This window comes from Corylus avellana, chromosome 2 (genome assembly GCF_965113065.1).
Source record: "Corylus avellana chromosome 2, dhCorAvel1.hap1.2, whole genome shotgun sequence".
Lineage (NCBI taxonomy): Eukaryota > Viridiplantae > Streptophyta > Magnoliopsida > Fagales > Betulaceae > Corylus > Corylus avellana.
Genome location: NC_142491.1, coordinates 23,155,220 through 23,174,163, shown reverse-complemented (window position 1 = coordinate 23,174,163; position 18,944 = coordinate 23,155,220). Strand labels below are relative to the sequence as shown.

Genomic DNA, 18,944 nt, shown 5'->3' with positions numbered 1-18,944 from the left:
GAGAAATATTGATTTTGTTCATTCTCTTCTTCTTCCCATTTTGCTCGTCCAATATTGACACCTTGAAACCAACCAATCCATCAAGGGTGGCCAATGTGGACAAAAGAAAATTATAGGGGTTAGATATGGTCGATGTTTTGACTAATTATCTTTAGTGAATTAAGGACAAAATCTTTTAAAATGCATATCTAAAGAACAAATGTCACATTTTTAGTTAATATTTTTCTTAAAAAAATTATATGAGGATTACATATTTTAAGAATAAATATCAATTCAATCATTGTAAGAATTTTAATTTTTTTTAATTTTTTTTTAACCCAATTTAAAGAAAAACTTTGCGTTGGTACTACACAAGAAGTTTTGGAGATGAACAAAATTTTGGTTCTAGTTGTGTAAGGAACACGCAACAAGTAGACCAATGAAAAACGCTATGCCGACTCCAAAAATATGTTTATCACAATTTATGCGGAATTAATACTGTGAAGCAATAAACAATTCAATCACCCAAAATATATAAAGCAATAAAGAGGCAGACACAGATATTTTGGTTACGAAGAGAAAACATTTTAGAAACCGATCTAAAAGTAAAACCTCTCCGGGGCAGCCAAACCTAGAAAATCACTATCAAAAGATTATTCAGAGATTACAGACACTAGGAACACTTACGGTTGCAAGACCATGGCTCTGTAAGATCAACAAGCCTACAACTCGTCTCCTTTCTCACAATCTTCTTCAACGTGATTCTCATTTACCGGACTCTTCCGATAGACTTTTCAACTATAGATTTATCAAAGGAATAACTAAAACTCTAAGAGATTCAATTTAACGCTCATCACATATGATCTCTCTTAGCACAGCCTCCGACGAACTCTCTGGGGGCGAAAATTCGTGCCTCTCTCTTCTATAATGATGTATATATATCAGTACATCAAACCCTAGACCTGGGCCCACTAAAAACACTTTTTTGGGCATAATAGGTACGAGGTGTCCATACAGGTTAATGATTTGTCCGGACAGGGCCTTGTTGAGCAAAAATATGCTTGCTGGAAAACCTATCCGGACAGCCTAGCACCGTGTCCAGACATGGCCTGCAGTAGGAAGAAAACAGCATTTTGGAAATGCTGTTCAGCCTTAATCAACAACTCCGATCGATGGGCGTTTGTAGTCCAATTGAGCTGAAAATTTGCAGGAACATTCATGGCATATGAGTCTACATTATGAACAGTGGAGATTGGATTCTGGGCATTCTATATCAGTGTTTGAGCCTATGAACAGTAAACTCTGCATTTTGGAACTAAATTAAGGCAAGACAAGAACTAGCAACCAATATGTTCCAAGTTGTGTTCATCCTTGGAAACAAAAGCAAGAACAATTTAAGAACATACCGAGAAATTTTATGGATATGCATATAATTACGAAGGAATCGAGGCTTACATGCTTACGTGGCAAGAGCTATGAAGTTAAAAAAAAAAAAAAAAAAAATCACGCTCATATTTGACTAAGAAATAATAAAATTTATTTTTTTGACTATCTTCATATAGTGAATGAATGAAATCTACCATTGAATTTGTGTGAGACCCATATAAATTCATAAATCTAATGATTTGTGAATTTGTCCCCATTATAATTTCAGGGTCAACTAGCCAATGGACAAGAAATAGCGGTGAAAACACTCTCAAGAAGTTCAAAACAGGGCACTGAAGAATTTAAGAACGAAGTTAAGCTGATAGCAAAACTCCAACATAGGAATATTGTCAGACTTTTTGGTTGTTGCATTCACAAAGAAAAGAATATGTTAATCTATGAATACATGCCAAACAAAAGCCTTGACTTTTTCATCTTCGATATGCATTCTCTTCAATCACCACTTATTTTCAACTATATAAAATGTGAGAGCAAAATTTTATATTTTTTTTTGGCATGTAAGTACTGTTTTCACTATGTATTATTGATGGATGCTTAATTTCATGTTTTGGGTCAGATGAAATAAGAAGGAAATTGTTAGATTGGAGAACGCGATTTGACATTATTTCTCACCAAGATTCAAGGCTAAAAATCATCCACAGAGACCTAAAAGCAAGTAACGTTCTACTGGATCCGGCAATGAATCCAAAAATTTCAGATTTTGGGTTAGCTAGAATTTTTGGTGATGATCAAGATGAAGCAAATACAAGAAAAGTTGTTAGCACATAGTATGTCTCTCTCTCTCTCTCTCACACACACACACACACATGGACCTACAATACTACTAAAAGCAAAAGTTAAACGACCACAATTTTTTTTTTTTTTTTCCTTTTGTGCAATTGCAATGGATACATGTCTCCAGAGTATGCAATGGAAGGGTTATATTCTATAAAATCATGTCTTCAACTATGGCGTCTTGACACTAGAGATAATTAGCAGCAAGAGAAACAATTATTTTCACACCGGAAGTCCTTCCCTAAACTTGATTGGATATGTAAGCAAAAACCTAAATTTGAATATTTTATATATAGGAAAACCCTAATTGTACGGACATATTTTGAAAATTCCCAACATACCCCACTCTGTGAACGTCACTTCACTCAGTCTACTTGGCCAACCACTGATTTTCTAATATAAGTCACTAGTTCCAACATATATAATCCATATAAATTAAAACATTTTTTTTTTTACCATTAAAAAATTTAAACCCTAAAGTCTGAGGCAAAAAAATTACAATATATATATTCAGTACATATATTCTTCCATTTTATTTTTGTCCCTTATATTTTTTTTCTGATTTATTTTTTATTTTTTCATCTCTTACTTTCTATTTATATCTCATTTTTCCTTTGTAAATTTCACAATCAATTCAGGAAAAAGACGAGAGAGAGAAACAGAGAGAGTTTCCAATCGTTGTTTCTCAATGAAAAATTATACTACAGTTTTTTTTTTTTTTTTTTTTGTGGTTATTTTCAATTATATTAGTATTTTCATTTTTTTTTCTTTTTTTTGTTGTTGTTGTTGTTGTTGTTGTTGCTAGAATAGTTATTTTCAATTATATTAGTATTTTCATTTCTTTCCTTTGTTTATCTTTATTTCTGGTGCTTATGTTCTTCCATTTTTGTTTTTGTCCATTATTTTTTTCTTCTAATTTATATATTATTTTGTATTCAAATGATTACTTTTCTTTTGTAAATTTTACATTGAATTCAGGAAATAATAGTGAAAGAAGAGTTTCTTATCGTTATTTTTGGTTGATTATTTTTTAGTTTGTGTTGTTGTTCATTGAGTAATTTGTTTATTTGTTTACATGATTAATTAATGGATGGCATTGGTTTTCAAGGTTTCATTGGAATCGGGAAACGTATAAAGTAGAAAAAGACAATTCTTGCAATTATATTAAAAAAAATATATATTTTTTTTTATCTTTATTTAATGTGGTTATGTTCTTCCATTGTTATCCCTTAAATTTTCTACTAATTTATATATTATTTATTCAAATTGATTATTTTTCTTTTGTAAATTTCACATTGAATTAACGGAAATGATAGTGAAAGAGTTTCCTAGCATTTTTTTTGGTACGATGTATGATGCTTTTTTAGATTATGTCAATGTTCATTGTGTAGGTTTTTTTCATCTTTGTTTTCCTGTATGTCTTAAAATTAGTTTCTTTTAGTTTATATATGTGAAGGATGGTTGAAAAAAAAAAAAGTGGTTATGTTCTTCCATTTTTTTCCTTTAAATTTTATACTAATTTATATATTATTTATTCAAATTGATTATTTTTCTTTTGTAAATTTCACATTGAATTGAGGAAAATTATAGTGAAAGAGTTTCCTATTATTATTTTTGGTACGGTGTATATAAGATATTTTTTTAGATTATGTCAATGTTCATTGAGTAGATTTTTTTACGTCCTTGTTTTCCTATATGTCTTAAAATTAGTTTCTTTTACTTTTATATATTTAAAGGATTCCGTGAATTTTTATGAATTTTTAAAAGAACTAAAAATTTATGAATTTTTAAATTTATTAGATATGTATTGAGTAAAACTATGATTTAAAATGATTTGATGAACATTTGTCATTTTTGGTAGCTAATTAGTTAATTAAGAGAATAAAATAAAATTTGTTGTTGATAATCTTTTAAAGACTTTTTGAGTAAATTATAAAAAAATAAAATAAAAGAAAAACTCGGCGCGTAGCGCTGGCTCTAAGCTAGTACATATATAAAAGCCGAATCACTATCAAAAGTGTCTTAATATTGCAACATGTGGCATGAACCCTATTTATTTTAATGCTAAACTGGTTTTCTAAGACATAATTTGTGAACCTGTTTTTTAAGAGTGAACCAGTTTTTTAAGAGTGAACCAGTTCTTACTTAAAAAACCAGTCATTAAATTAGCGTAATTAATGACAATTAATTATATTTCAAAAGTTTTCCATATGTAAATTATTTAATAAATTAAGTACTATCAATGTTCAAATCAAATAAGGAAACAAATAATACAAATCAAATCATATCATATATATCATATATAATAGCCGAAGCCTTCTTTTGAAGTGCCTTCAAATCGCGACATGTGGCGTGAACCAATTTTTTTTAAAAGACTAAACTGATTTTTTAACTCATTATTTTAAAAAGTGAACAGTTAAAAATTAAATGGTTCATATATTTTCTCTCTATCTCTCTTTTTTTCCTCTCTCTCAACGTCCCTCTCTTTTTTCTTTTTCTTTTTTTCCAAGTCATTCACTCTCATTCTACGTCTCTCTCTCTCTCTCTCCTTTTTTTCCTCTCTCTCCACGTCTCTCTCTTTTTTCTCTCCAAGTCTTTCACTCTCATTCAACATCTCTCTCTCTTAATTTTTTTTTTTAAAAAAAAAAAAAAAAAAAAAAAAAATCTGTCTCCCTTCACTCTCCAACATTAATATCTCTCATCTTTTTTCTCTCCATCTCTATCTTTCTCTTTCTCCACTCTCCAACATTAACAAAAACATAATCTATTGGCCTAAAAATTCAACTTGAAGGTAATTATTATTATTATTTTTAGACCAACAATGTTTTAACATATTCAAATTTATATAAATTAAACTAAAATTAAAGGCCTTATGTTTTAATTCATTTGAATGTTTATGGATTTTTTTTTTTTTTTGTGTAATTTACTCGGATTTTCAAGAATATTTTTAAGTTTTTTTTTTTTCTCTACTTTTGAAAGCAATATTATTTTGCTTTTTTTTTTTTTTTAATATTTGGAATTATATAGGTTTTATTTGTATTGTAAGATAGATTATTTATTTGATTGCATTAAATCTTGATTGAAAGATTTTGTTTTATTTTGTATTCATAAATTTTTTTTTTCTCAAATGTTGAGAATTATGTGAATTTTATTTGTATTTAAATAGCATGTCTTTTTATTGAAAGAGTGATGATTGATTTTTTAACATGACTATTTTAGCCTGTAATTAATAAAAAAAAAAAATGAAGATGTGTTTAAGTTTTAAAATCAAATATAATAAAGAACCATGCGCATAGCGCGAGTTATATGCTAAGATATCTATGTATAAATAGATACATAGATACTTCTTCTTCATTTTTGTAGAGGTAACCAAAAAGAATTTTCCTTTCAAAATACTTCTTCTTCATTTTTGTAGAACGCTTATCATATCATTTTTGGATTTATCTTTGTGTAACTTTGTATAAATTTTTCACAACTGTAAATTAATTATTTTTATGTTTGTTTCTCTAGAAAGTTTCATTGTATTAAAATATAATAGGTATCACATCAATAAGATTTTATGTTTTAATTCATTTGAATATTTTCTTAGATTTTTTTTTTTTTTTTTTTACGTTTTGTGATTTACTCGAATTTTCTAGCATTTTTTGGAAGTATTGAAAGAAATTTATTTGATTGCATTAAATATTGAGTGAAATGTGTGTTTTATTTTGTATTAAAAAGAAGAGAGAAGATTTTGTTTATTTTACTCTGTATTTTTTCTGAAATTATTAGAACTTTGTGGGTTTTATTTGTGTTACAATATAATAAGTATCACATCAACAATATCAGAGTCTCCTACTAATTTTCTATTAATATTTTGATCATCAGAATTCAAGTGTCATTCTTGCTATTTTTTTTTTCTTTTATACTTTTCATTAAGTAGATGTTTGGTACATTTCAAAAAAAAAAATACATGTTCAGTAATTTACTGGTGTATAACCTTTAGTATGTATTTTCACACACCTATTTTAACTTATAATGAAAAGTAAGATCAGATGCGTTTAAGTTTTGAAATTAAATTATAATGAAGAATCTCGCGCATAGCGCGGGTTATGTGCTAGTTTAGTATAATCAAGGTGAACAATCTAGGAAAATTGAAGATAATATGCAAAAGAATGAGACGAATGTCGTCCCAATTTTTTTACCTAGTTTTGGCTTTCTTTTATAGCTGATTTTGTCCTAGCTGCTAGCCATGTGGCATACGTTTATATGAGGCTCTTTTGTGATTGCGTTCCTTAGGCCAGGTGACTCCTATAAATGATCACATCAGAATGGGATCTTGTGCTGAAAGGGGGGATCTAGTGTAGTGCTTAGCGGCTGTACTCGGGTTAATTGGTCATAGGGTCGGGTGTCGGGCTACCACTACCAGGCCTAATACTTAAGTTAGGATAACCGAGTTGAATAATCCAGGAAAATAGAAGATAATATACAAGAGAATGACACAAAATTTCCTATTTTTACGTAGTGTTTGTTGCTTTTTATAGTTGATTTGTCATAGCCGTCAAGCATGTGGTATAGGTTTATCGGAGGCTTTTCTATTGCTGCAGCCCCATGACTGCTTCAAACGGTTACATCATATTGGAATCACGAGGACCAATGTTGATTCTGAAAGAGGGGATCCAATGTGACACTTTGTGGCTATACTTGGCTTGATTGATCATAAGTTGGGTATCGGGACTAATAGTTAAGTCAGTATAACCGAGATATATAATCTAGAAAAATAGAAGATAACGTGCAAGATAAGATGACGAACTTGGTGTTTGCTATCGTAGTTTATATTCTTTTTCCTCTCTTCTTTATTAAATCTTTATTTTTTATTTTTTATATTTTATTTTTTGGTGAAAATAGATTTGATTTGCTTACGAGTGGAATTTTACCAATGAAACACAATATCACTCACTAACACAAATTATCAAAGATTCCTTCAATTGTTGAAAAAAACAGATGTGTCTATGGGATGGCAATAGCATTCAGCTAAAGGAGCTCAATCCACAATGAAACTTCCTTCACTTCAAATGAAATTTAAGCATTTCCAAAGACAAACTCTCTAGCTAATGGGTCTGACAGTGTGCAGAAATGGATTTGAGTACCAAAACAAAGAAAATGATTGACACTACTTTCTGTGCTTAAGGGGTCCAGTTTTGTACCCAGACTAACAAGGCTTGCCCCAAGGAATGCGCAAACACTTTCCATGACTCCCACTACTCCTGCTCTTACCCTCGCCTCCACCATGTGGATGATCTACTCGATTCATAGCCACTCCTTGAACTTTTGGTCTTATACCCAGCCAATGGCTCTGCACAGCTTATTAAAGTAATAATTAAGTGATTAAATTTACCTCTTCTTATCAGTTTAAGCTTTTGGGACAACTGATGATTTAACATAGTATCATATCTAAATGTCCTGAAAAAAACGTAAAAATAAAAATTATGCCCTTTACTTGTAGTAAGAAGAGAGATGGTATTACTGACTTAAGTCAATACATCATGGCCTCCTCTAACAACATTCCACTACATGAGGGTTCCTTTGAATCAAGAACTATTTCAAAGATTTTGGAACAGTTGAGGGAATTAATGGAATATTTGGTTAAAAGAATAGTCAAACGAGCCTTAGATAGACGAGCAATGAACCCTAGGTTAAACAAAAATTGAGAGTCACCGAAAGCTCAATTATGAATGGAGCCAGAGTATAAAGGTCTACATATGAAATTCGAATTCTCACACTAAGACGATGGAGACCTATCGTGATGGATATCAAGAACGGAGCATTTCTTCAAATATCACCACACACCTACTAATTCAAATATGGAAATAGCATCAATCAGTCTTGACAGAGATGTCATATAGTGGTTTGATTGGTTGGTGGCTTGTAACGGAGAACGAACATGGGATGATTTTGTGAAATGACTCCTTCTCCGATTTGGTTCTTCATCATATGACAATGTGGACGGAGAACTAGTGAAGATTCAACAAACATCTAATATGAGTGAATATCAAAGCCGCTTTCTCATGCACTACAACACCCAAGTGGACTCTTTTACTCATTTTTACTAGTTTTACTCTCTCAACTAGGGCTTTTACTAACTTGGGTGTTGGAGTGCCTCCGTTCACCAGACCGACACCTTCTAACAACGCCTCCCTTTTTTTGTTGGTGGAACTCCTCCCTACATGGTGGCCTGAAGTTACTATAGATGTTATTCACATAAACAAATGTTATTTAATAAATTGTTATACGATTATCATACAACTAAGGTAACATGCCAGTGAAGATCAGCCTTTAGATCAACATTTGTTAAAAAACAAATTCACTATCACGACATCCAAAATGTGTGGCAGTTGTATATTTTCCAAAGTTTTTTTTAGCAACCAAACATCAAATACACTTTAAAAAAATACTATAAAAAAAAATGATAAAGGTGTGAAGAAGAAAAAGTAGCTATTGAGAGATTACAATGAGCAACGTAGTTAAGATTGGTATTAAGATTGAGCTTGAGCTCATTGAAGAAGCTCAATGAAGTTCACCGAAGAGCCATTGACCCAAAGTCTTCCAAATGATCATTTCTAAGGGCCTGTTTAGTTCGCGGAATAGATCCTTGGAATAAAATGGCTATTCCTGTGGAATAGTCATTCTTTTGTTTGGTAAGGGTCTATTCCTTCGAATAGTGATTTTCATGTGAATCATTAATCTCTTACACACAGGAATAACCATTTCTCCAAAAAAAATAAAAGGAATGGTTATTCCTGAGGGCAAGGACAAGATTTCTAAAAAAACCATTTTTTTTTCCTTCTCTCAAACTTTAAAAAATAATAATAATAATAATAACAATAATAATAAAATAAAAATCAATGGGTGGTCGGCCACCCACAAAAGGCCCTGGGGGCGGCGCGGCCACCCCCGATGGCCCTGGAGGTGGCCAAGACCACCCCCGGTGAGATTCTAGGGTTCCATAGTCATGGTTTAACAAACAAGCTCAGGTTAGGCCACCTTTTAATGCCCCAGCCCATCAAGCCGGCATGAAATTTTTTCTTAATGTTATTTATGTTTTCTTGTGAAAAAATATGTTGCATTAACTTAATTTATTAACTTTTAGGGAAAAATACAAAAATCCCTCCAAACTGACAACTGTTTTTTAAAAAGTCTCACGATGTTCAAAATGTGTTAAAGTAGCCTATCAAATTACCAAAGTGTGTCAAAAAGGCCATATAATACCGTTATTCTTTTAAAAACTAAAATATAAAATAAATAACTAAAAAATTAATTTGTCAAAATAAAAAAGGAAGGGGGTGGCTGCCAATTGAGTCAACCACAATGTTTGATTTTGCATTTATCCATATTTTTTTATACCGCACAAGCTCTTTGTAATTTAAGCCAACAATAATAACTAATTTTTTATTCATTCCAAAAAAAAAAAAAAATTATTTATTCACCCCTTGTTTTTTTTTTTCTTCTTTTTTCTTTAATCTATTTTTCGTTTAAAAAATAGTTTAGTTTATTTTTTATTTTATTAATTTTTTTTTTTTTTTTAGTTTTTAAAAGATTATAGGTACTATAGGAATATAAAAAAAGATGTGGCCTTTTTGACACACTTTAGTATTTTGATAGGCTACTTTAATACCTTTTGAACATTATAGGGCTATCGCAAACGGCTGTTGTGACGACTCGCTTGATAAAAATATGACTAAAATTTTAGTTTTTTTAAAAAGTATTACCCACAACAAAACAGATTGTCACAGTGGCATGACGATAACGCAGTATGCTATGAAGCATTACTCTGATTGACAGTATAATATGCCACACAGAGCTACATGCATCATCAATGATTCATCAGAGTTCATATCTTTGCAGCGAAAATATAAATAACATTAGACATACATAACACATTAGAGCTGACTAATACATCTAAGTGATTAACGCTTACATACAAAAGGATGGCTATACAAAAGTGTTACATGCGACATGAGCCATATACAAAATATCAACATCAAGCATATCCATGAATGCTTATACAAAAGGGGACTATCATTTAGTCCAACAAAATAACATCTGACGCATCTATGCCTCAGACCTCATAGTAACCCAGATAGGGTCATCACCAAAAGTCCCTGCACCTACATCAACATTAACCACATCGTCTACACCATGGGAATCACCACCACCCATGATACATGCAGAATTGTGAGCCTGCCGTCTTTATAAAATAGAGACGCTCAGCAATATAGTACTCACTAGTTTTATCCAAATTAAATTATCTAACTTTATTGACACTTACATTTCATATAGCTTAACAATAAAACATATTGAAAGTCATCATGCATCATCTAGCCATAACGGTATACATATATGTCTGTCCCATACTAGTCACATATGCATACTGATACGTCTAGCGTAAAAACCATCATACAATCATATGCTATGTATGCTCATGCTCATTATTTTGTGCCATTTCCATTGTGAGGCCAACCTTGCGGTAGGAAACTTGTCATCACTACCAGGAGCTGTCATCCTGTTTTTCTTATACATATGAGGCCAACCTTGCAGTAGGAGACTTGTCATCACTACCAGGAGCTGTCAACCAGTTTCTATTTGTACATATGAGGCCAGTCCTGCGGTAGGGGATTTGTCATCACTACCGGGAGTCGTTACCCGGTTTCTCGTTATACATAGGACAGTTCTACGGTAGGAGACTTGTCATCACTATCAGAGTTGAACCCCATTCCCGTTACATTGCTTATGACATGTTCATACTCATGTTAACAAACCTTGAACTCATATACTATCATAACTCATATCATAGAATCATGTCATAAACCTTGTGAACCATCCAATGCTCAAAACAACATAATCATTACATTATCTTGCAAACCTATAAAAGCTCATAGAAACATTATATCAAACATTTATCTAACAAATCTCATGAAACATCATTATATAGACATAGTATCACAAAACACCTTACATCAATCATTCCACCAAAACATCTTTTATACTTTAAAAATAATTTTTTTTTGTCCAGTAAGTAAAATACTTACATCGATCTGCTTAGGTTCTCTTAGCAACCTTGACCCACTTGCGAATACCTATGCATTTACATGATAAACATATAATTAAACTCTATTACAGGCTCTAACAACTCAACTTCACTACGATACTTGAATCCCACCAGCATTTCTCACAACAAGGGAACCCATAGAATTCTAGGGTTTCCATTTGACATCATTTTCTAACACTAACCTATAGAGAATCTAAAGGGTTAGACACTTCTAAAATACTCAAATCAACACTTAGCAAAAACTAGGGTTTTGGGTCTTACCTTAATCTTTGATGAAGTTCGAAGTTCCAAGCCATGAAACTCCGGCCCAACACTCAAGGAATGTTTAGAAGTCTTCTAAACACAAGAACCCCAAAGAAATTCGAGAGATTGAGCAAAACCCCCCAAAATCCAAGTCAAACTAAGAAAACTAAGGATTTATGAATTTACCTCAAATCAATCAGTGGAAACAACGATCTAACCTCAAGGAACACATTCCCGAGGTTGGATTAGTCTTAGGAGACTTCAAATAATCACTACCTAAGGTTTGGGTACAAACTCTAGGAGAGAGAACATAGAAAATCGTGTGGAAGAGGAAGACAGGGGAAGAAAATGAGCTGAAATCGCGATTTAGTCCCTTTTATAGTTATGAGGTTCACCGGTTGACCGGCGGTTGAACGAAGGTCGAACGTTAAGTGGAGCGGTCGACCAACAGTCGAACAGACAACACTGTCCTGACAAGTCGAAACAACTTTACATTTTTATATGTCCATTTACTTTAAGTTTACATTGTAAATAAGGAAATACCTCACATTTGAACTCAAATAAAAATACTAGAAAATCAAAATCCCACTAGATCAAAATTTAAAAATCTAGTTTTTGTACAAAATGTGATTTTCGGTAGCTCATGACAAATGGTCCATCGATGTTCATCAATGTAAACCCTTTCGTAAAATCCCATAAAATCACAATTGACTATATAGTGTATGAGGAGTAAAAAAGGGTAAAAATTATCATGAAAATATCCATAAATGAAAATTTTCAAACTTAGCCAAATTTAGAGCGGACAGTTTTTCCATCTAATTTTCCTTGGCGTTACAACTGTTAGTTTGGAGGGCTTGTTTATAGTTTTCCCTAACTTTTACAATTTAATTTTCTATTTGAAAAGTAGGTATGAAGTTCAAATTTTGCCTACCTGCTTCTTCCCCCAAAAAATAAAAGAACAACTTCATTAAGGTTATGGCACAAACCCACCCCTTTGTGCCCACCAATCAAGAAGTGATACCTAAGCATGAAACACATTAAGAAAAACAAACACAACCGCCTGATTATATTAGCGGCGGCAAGCCACCCCCACCTCCCTTTGGAGTGGCTTGCTAACCACCCCCTCTCCCACTTGGGGTGGCCGCCAGCCACCCCTTCTATTTTTTATTTTTTGTTAAAAAAAAATTAATTAGTTTTTTAAGTTTTTTTTTTGCTCATATTTGGTATGATGAGGTTGTGTTTTTATGATAAGCTTCGGTTTAGTATGATGGGCTTTGGTGTCACCTCATGATTGGTGAGCACAAAGGGGAGGGCTCGTGCCACAACAGTATAGAAGTTGCTCTCCTCCCCCATATCATTTGACATTTAGAGGCTAGTAAGAAATTAATAGCTTTACAGCTCACTTAATATATATATATATATATATATATATATATATATATATATATATATATTGGGTTTGTATGTTTAAATATTATATGTTTATGTTTATTAGGTTTGTTATTTTGGGGGCACCCGACACTCGACATTGTTTATGATCTTGGTTTTGTTTATGATTTGATTATGTTTATGATCTTGGGTTTGTTTATGATCTTGGGGGCACTTGGCCTATGACCTTGTATCCTAAAATGAAATTGACATGTCTACTCCCAATAGAAAACCAAGATATAATTTTGGAGGCAATTTCTTTTAAAAATATAAGTTGATAATTAATATTTGTAGTGAATAAGAGAGTATGTGTGATTATGTTTAATCATTAAATTCATGATTTGTGCATGCACAATGCAATGGGACTTCATTTGATCCACCATGAGACTCCTGTTGTTGCTTCATCTGCTCCTGCGGTTGCCTCATCACCAAACATGAACATTCTTGGAGGTTCTTCTCATGCTTGTGTTGCTCAATCCAATTTCATGGCCTTAACTGATGTATGCATTTCTTTTAGTTTAATTATGTCAACTTTCCCTTGCTTTGTATTATGTATACTGTATGTGTGTTTTTGTTCGTGCTTGTGATGTTTGCCTTTTTAAGGTTTCAAGTCTAAGCATGTTGTGTCTTGTCTTCAAAGTGGCACATCCACATTGTCAATTGTCATATTATGTCGGTCACATCATCAAACAACAATCGTATAATAGTTTAATAAATTATTTATTCAGAACCTTTGTCGTTCTTTTAATCGCTTCTCTAGTTTAATTATGTCAACTTTCCCTTGCTTTGTATCCTTTTTTTTGTTCCTGCTTTGATGTTTGCCTTTTAAGGTTTAAGTCTAAGCATGTCGTGTCTTGTCTTCAAAGTGGCGCATCAACATCGTCATATTATGTGGCTAATCTTCATGGTCACATCATCAAACAACAGTCGTATAAATTATTTATTCAGAACCTTGGTCAGTCGTGGTATCTAGTGGTCATATTTCTTACCAAAATAAATACTAAATTATAAATTATTTTGCAGTGAAGCGACATCAACAGGTGCCAAATGCCAGCTCTACATGGAGGGATTGCCTTGAAGTCTTGAAGTTGATTCTGCCAGAATCTAATTTTATGTATGTATATATGTATTTATGTATTGCTTTATCTTTTTAGTTATTCTTTATGTTCCTCTAAATGGTTGGTCCTCAATATTCTCAGGTCCAACTTTTACTAAGTGATGTTCTCAAAAATAATTTCCAAGTTGTTTGGTGGACATTACTTGCAATTTCTTTTTGGGATTCTATGAATTCTGGTAAATATTATATGTTTAAATGTTTTTTTATTTTTTTCTCTCTATAGTTGTTGAGCTTAATCAACTTGGTTATACAAGATGGTGTGTTAAATTCTAATTGTCGAAACTAAGATGTCGAAATCCAACCATCAAGTTGAATCGAGCGCGGGTCTTTTTCATTTCAGTTGGTCGGGTCGGGTTTCCAGGTTTTTTTATTCCTGAGCACACACATTACATAAAGGGGCTTGTTTTCCATATATTTGAGCCTTAATCTCAGCTATTCGGCCTTTTTTGTGTCCAAATTTGACGAGCTATTGGGCCGTTATTTGATTGGCTTTTGTTTTCCTTTCTTTTGGGAACCCTTCAATCTATGCTCTAGCCTCTTCCGGTAAAATTATGGCCTATTTGGTCATTTTCCCATAAATTTGGTTTTTTTTCAAAAAAAAAAAAAAAAAAATTGTTTCCTTGTCCTTTTTTGAACTTTTTGAATTTGTTTAGGCCAATTATGGCTCGATCAAATAAACATGTATGTTCCTCTCTTTTTACCCCTATATTTGGCAGGCTATTTGGCCAATCTCTACTTGCTTAGTTGCTAAACAATCAATTATGAACATTTTGACCTATTACTCTTTTTTTTTCATTATTATACGTTCTACTTGGCTCAATTCACTTTTGGGACCTCCCTAAGGAAGGTTGTGTAAACTACCACCTCGCCTGACTCGACTAAAGGTTCCGACAAAACTAACGAAATATTAGGTGTTTGGGCACTTTAAAGAAGTTTGGTATTTCCACAATCAATCGCCTCCAAATATGGCGACAGTGCGAGATATCACACCTCTATGCCCAATTGAAGCCATGTTTGGTTGCGAGGATGTAAAATCTGACACCTCCAATTCTAATGGCTACTAGATCTTTTGGAGATCTGGACGCGAGTGCAATATCTTGTACCTCTGCCACTACACTACTAACACCAACCAATAGACCCGAAACTAAATTGACAATTGACAGTCTCAGCTCAATTTATCACCCCTTGAAGCATCTATTTGGTTTTTGATACAAAATCTCTTTTCTAATTTTATTCAGTTAAAAGTTGGATGGGTGGAATTTTTGACTTGTTTAGGCCAACGCCCACACCTACTCTCAAGTTTTGCTTTTAAAAAAAAATTAGACATATCGTTTTAATTTAAACATGTAATTGTTACAACTCTAAGCACCTTGTAATCTTTTTTCCTTCTCTAGTACTCTCTTTTAACCAAACTAAGAGAGTAGACTCTCTTTTCCTTGTTTGTTTTTCTGTATTTTTTTATTCTTTCATATTCATATTGATGATTTTTTTATGAACACATCAAACGGTTTTTATAATTTTTATTTTCTTCTGACACATTTTATATTTTTGTACAAATACTTTTATTTATTTTTTTCATGATTCTTTTAATGGTGGCCAAGTTGCCAGCAAATCCTTATAATAGGACTAGAGAAGGGAGCTACATAAGATATAAAATGCTCGCTGTACTAGGACAGTAATGATCAATTTATATATATATAAAAAATTTATTGTTAAATCAAATAAACTAACACATTATAGTTATGTCTACTAATTTATTAGGATTGAGTCTTTGCAATTTGTAAATGTGACAAATATATTCATATGACAATATTTTGAAGAACTGCCATGCTTTTCAATTGTGATATATTCATGACTTAGTTATTACGTTTGTGGTTTAGATCTTATATGCTTGATTCATGTTGAACTTATTTCTCTTCTATATTAACACTTGTAATATAATTGTGTGTGCATGTGTTTCGAACAATATTTGTAGTTTTTTTTTTTTTTTTTGCTCTATATTACCTTATCTCACAAATAATAATTTGAAAGTGTAAGTTTTAAGTGTTGGCTAAATGTTCGGTGAGCAAAATGGATTCAAAGTTCCAAATCACTATGGGCGTCCGAACGAGATTCATAGCCGTCCGGACGAGATTTAAAAGCTGCACAGTTAATTTTATCCCGAGAGCCTCGTCTGCAAGCCCGTCTGCAACGCCGTCCGAACGACCACTTACGAGAACAATATTTCCCGTGTTTTAATAGCCCCGTCCGGACAAGTCCATTTACCGTCCGGACGGCCCGTAGTCTGCTAGGTTTAATTTAAATGTAATTGAGTCCTAATTAGACTAGGGGTCTTTGTATTATATATATAGATCTTTACAGATCTGTATTACTACGAATTTCTGCATCTAGAATTCGCCGTCGTGTGCTAAGAGAGTCTATGACATAGAGAGTTTGTTCTCTCTCTTAGAGTGATCGTTTGTTGATTGTTGAAGTGAAGTCAACCGAAGTTCCGATAAAGGGAGATTACGTAGAAGGATTGTGCCAGCTATCTCTGGAAAGGGCTAATGCGTAGAAGGCAAGTGGGTCGCTTGTCTTATACAAGATTGTGTCAATTGCAAAGGTTTTGTAAGTGTGAACGTCTTGTAATCCTTTATTCTTTTACTGAGTTAATTGATTTCCTGGGTTTGGCTGCGTTGGAGAGGTTTTACTTTTAGGGAGTTCTCTAATTGGTTTCCTCTTCGTAACCAAAATATTTGTGTTGTTTATTGTTTATTGTTTCATATATTTTTGGTTGTTTATTAATTGTTAGGTCATATCTATTTTCGCATAACATTGTGTGAAACACCTATACATTCAGAATAGGTGTCGTTTGGAGTCGTATATAGAATTTTCAGAAAGGTTTCAAGCTGAATAATGAGAAAAAATAAGATGAATCATGCCTATTTTATTTTTATTTTTAGGAAACATTTGAGCCCAATTATGACAACACTGCTTGGCCAACTATCCCAAAGAAAGTTCAAGAGTGGAGCTACCTCCAAAGGAAGACGCACCATGCTAAGAAAGAAGACCAAAGAAATGGGAAATTATTGAAAAATTCATGCAAGTCTTCTCCGGCGCTCAAGAGAACCAATAAGAGGGTTTTTCCCCTAAATCTTAACCAAGAACAAGGAAGTGGCCATCTTACTCCACTTGGATCCATGTGCAAATGGAAAAAGCCAGATTTTGGATGGACAAAATTAAACATTGATGGATCTATAACTCCGAAAAGATCCGGGTTTGGTGGATTGCTTCAAGATCATATGGGTGACCCGATATGTGCTTTTGCCTCTAATGCACATGGAGATGACATATTCTTAGTCGAATTATGGGCTATAGAAAGTGGTCTTCATCTTGCTTTGGATATGAGTATTAAGGTAATATGGGCCAAGTTTGATTCGCTGAGTGCTGTGAAGACCACTAACAACGACCAACCGTTTAGTCAAAAGGCTGCTAGTTGTTTGGGGAGCTTTTAAATAAGTTTGAAAAGTACAAGGTTTCTCATGCATGGCGTGAAACGAATAGAGCAGCTGATCATCTTGCAAAGATGGTTCTTTTCGAAAGTGATTATAAGGTTTTATTTCCTCGTGATTTTCCCAATTGCCTTTGCAAGATCATCAAGGACGATACAGAAGGTAAAATTTTGTAGAGGATCCAATGATGTTTTGTGGTGGAAACCAAAGTTTTGATTGCTCAAAACACTCGGTTTGGACACAGGTAATCTTCTTGACTTATAGTAATTGTTTATGATTTAACTTTTTTGGGGTTTTTTTTTTATTAAAAAAAAAGGTTTATTTTTTGATTTTTTTTTGTGAAAAATGACTTTTAGATGTTTTTTTTAATTTTTAGAAAACCCATTTATATTTTTATCAAATTTTGGATGGGACACAAAATTTTTTTATATTTTTCTTCATACTTTTAGAGATTAAAAATGATTTTTCGATTTTTAATGGGGTTGTTGGGGACCCACTCAATTTGCCTTTACATGGAAGCTAACTAGGTAATCAAAGGAAAATAATGTGAAATTCTTTTCCCATGGAAACTACATACACATAGCTATTTGTGTGATACACTAGGTAAATTGCACTCTACAAGAAAATTCGCACCTTATTGGGATCCATGCTTCTTACTACATTGGGCAAGGAACCTCTCGCATAAAAATGAATATATCCCTCAGGTACAAATCATATACTTATTCTCTGCTTTTCATGATCTTTATATAGTTTTTTAATAAAAACTTTTACTGACTTAAGCATCGGAGTGTCCTTGGTCCTCCCAAGGACCGGTGGACTTCAGGTGACTATTTTCTCTATTTTGCAAGTGACCCATCACCAGTCTGGCCGTCCAAAAATCTACATCAACAAGGGTCATGGGGTTTTACTTAAATTTTGGGATAAACAAATTTATTATTATTATTTATTTATTTTTTTTTTTTTTGTGTGTGTAAGTAGATAGTTGTAAATAGTAGCACTTCATATTGTAAATTCTTATCACTTCACTTGTCTCCAATATTTATAACTGTATAGTAGCATTTTGTGTTGGAATGTAAAGTGATAAATTTGTTTCCTAAATAAAATTTATTAGTCTTTTTACGCCAAAAAAGTAGGCTTTTATAGCATATCAAATAGGGTATGGATGGTGTAAATAAATGTTATCAAATCTTATTTGTATATATTTACTGCTTTAGAGCAATGCTCATTTACTAGTACTTCGGTTTTTTATTTGTACATGTACACCAAGCTCTTGAGAAGCTGGCCTTGTCGAAGTTGGCATATATCTTTTTCCATTGTAAACCTATTTTTTGGGCCCAAAATTATAGAAGAATTGTAATAAAATGAGGAATATTGATCT

The 18,944-nt window shown here is 32.6% G+C and overlaps 1 pseudogene; it reads left to right on the top strand.

The window, feature by feature from the left end:
- Positions 1–13,317: 13,317 nt before the first annotated feature.
- Positions 13,318–17,742, top strand: LOC148587517 (uncharacterized; annotated as a pseudogene).
- Positions 17,743–18,944: the final 1,202 nt, after the last annotated feature.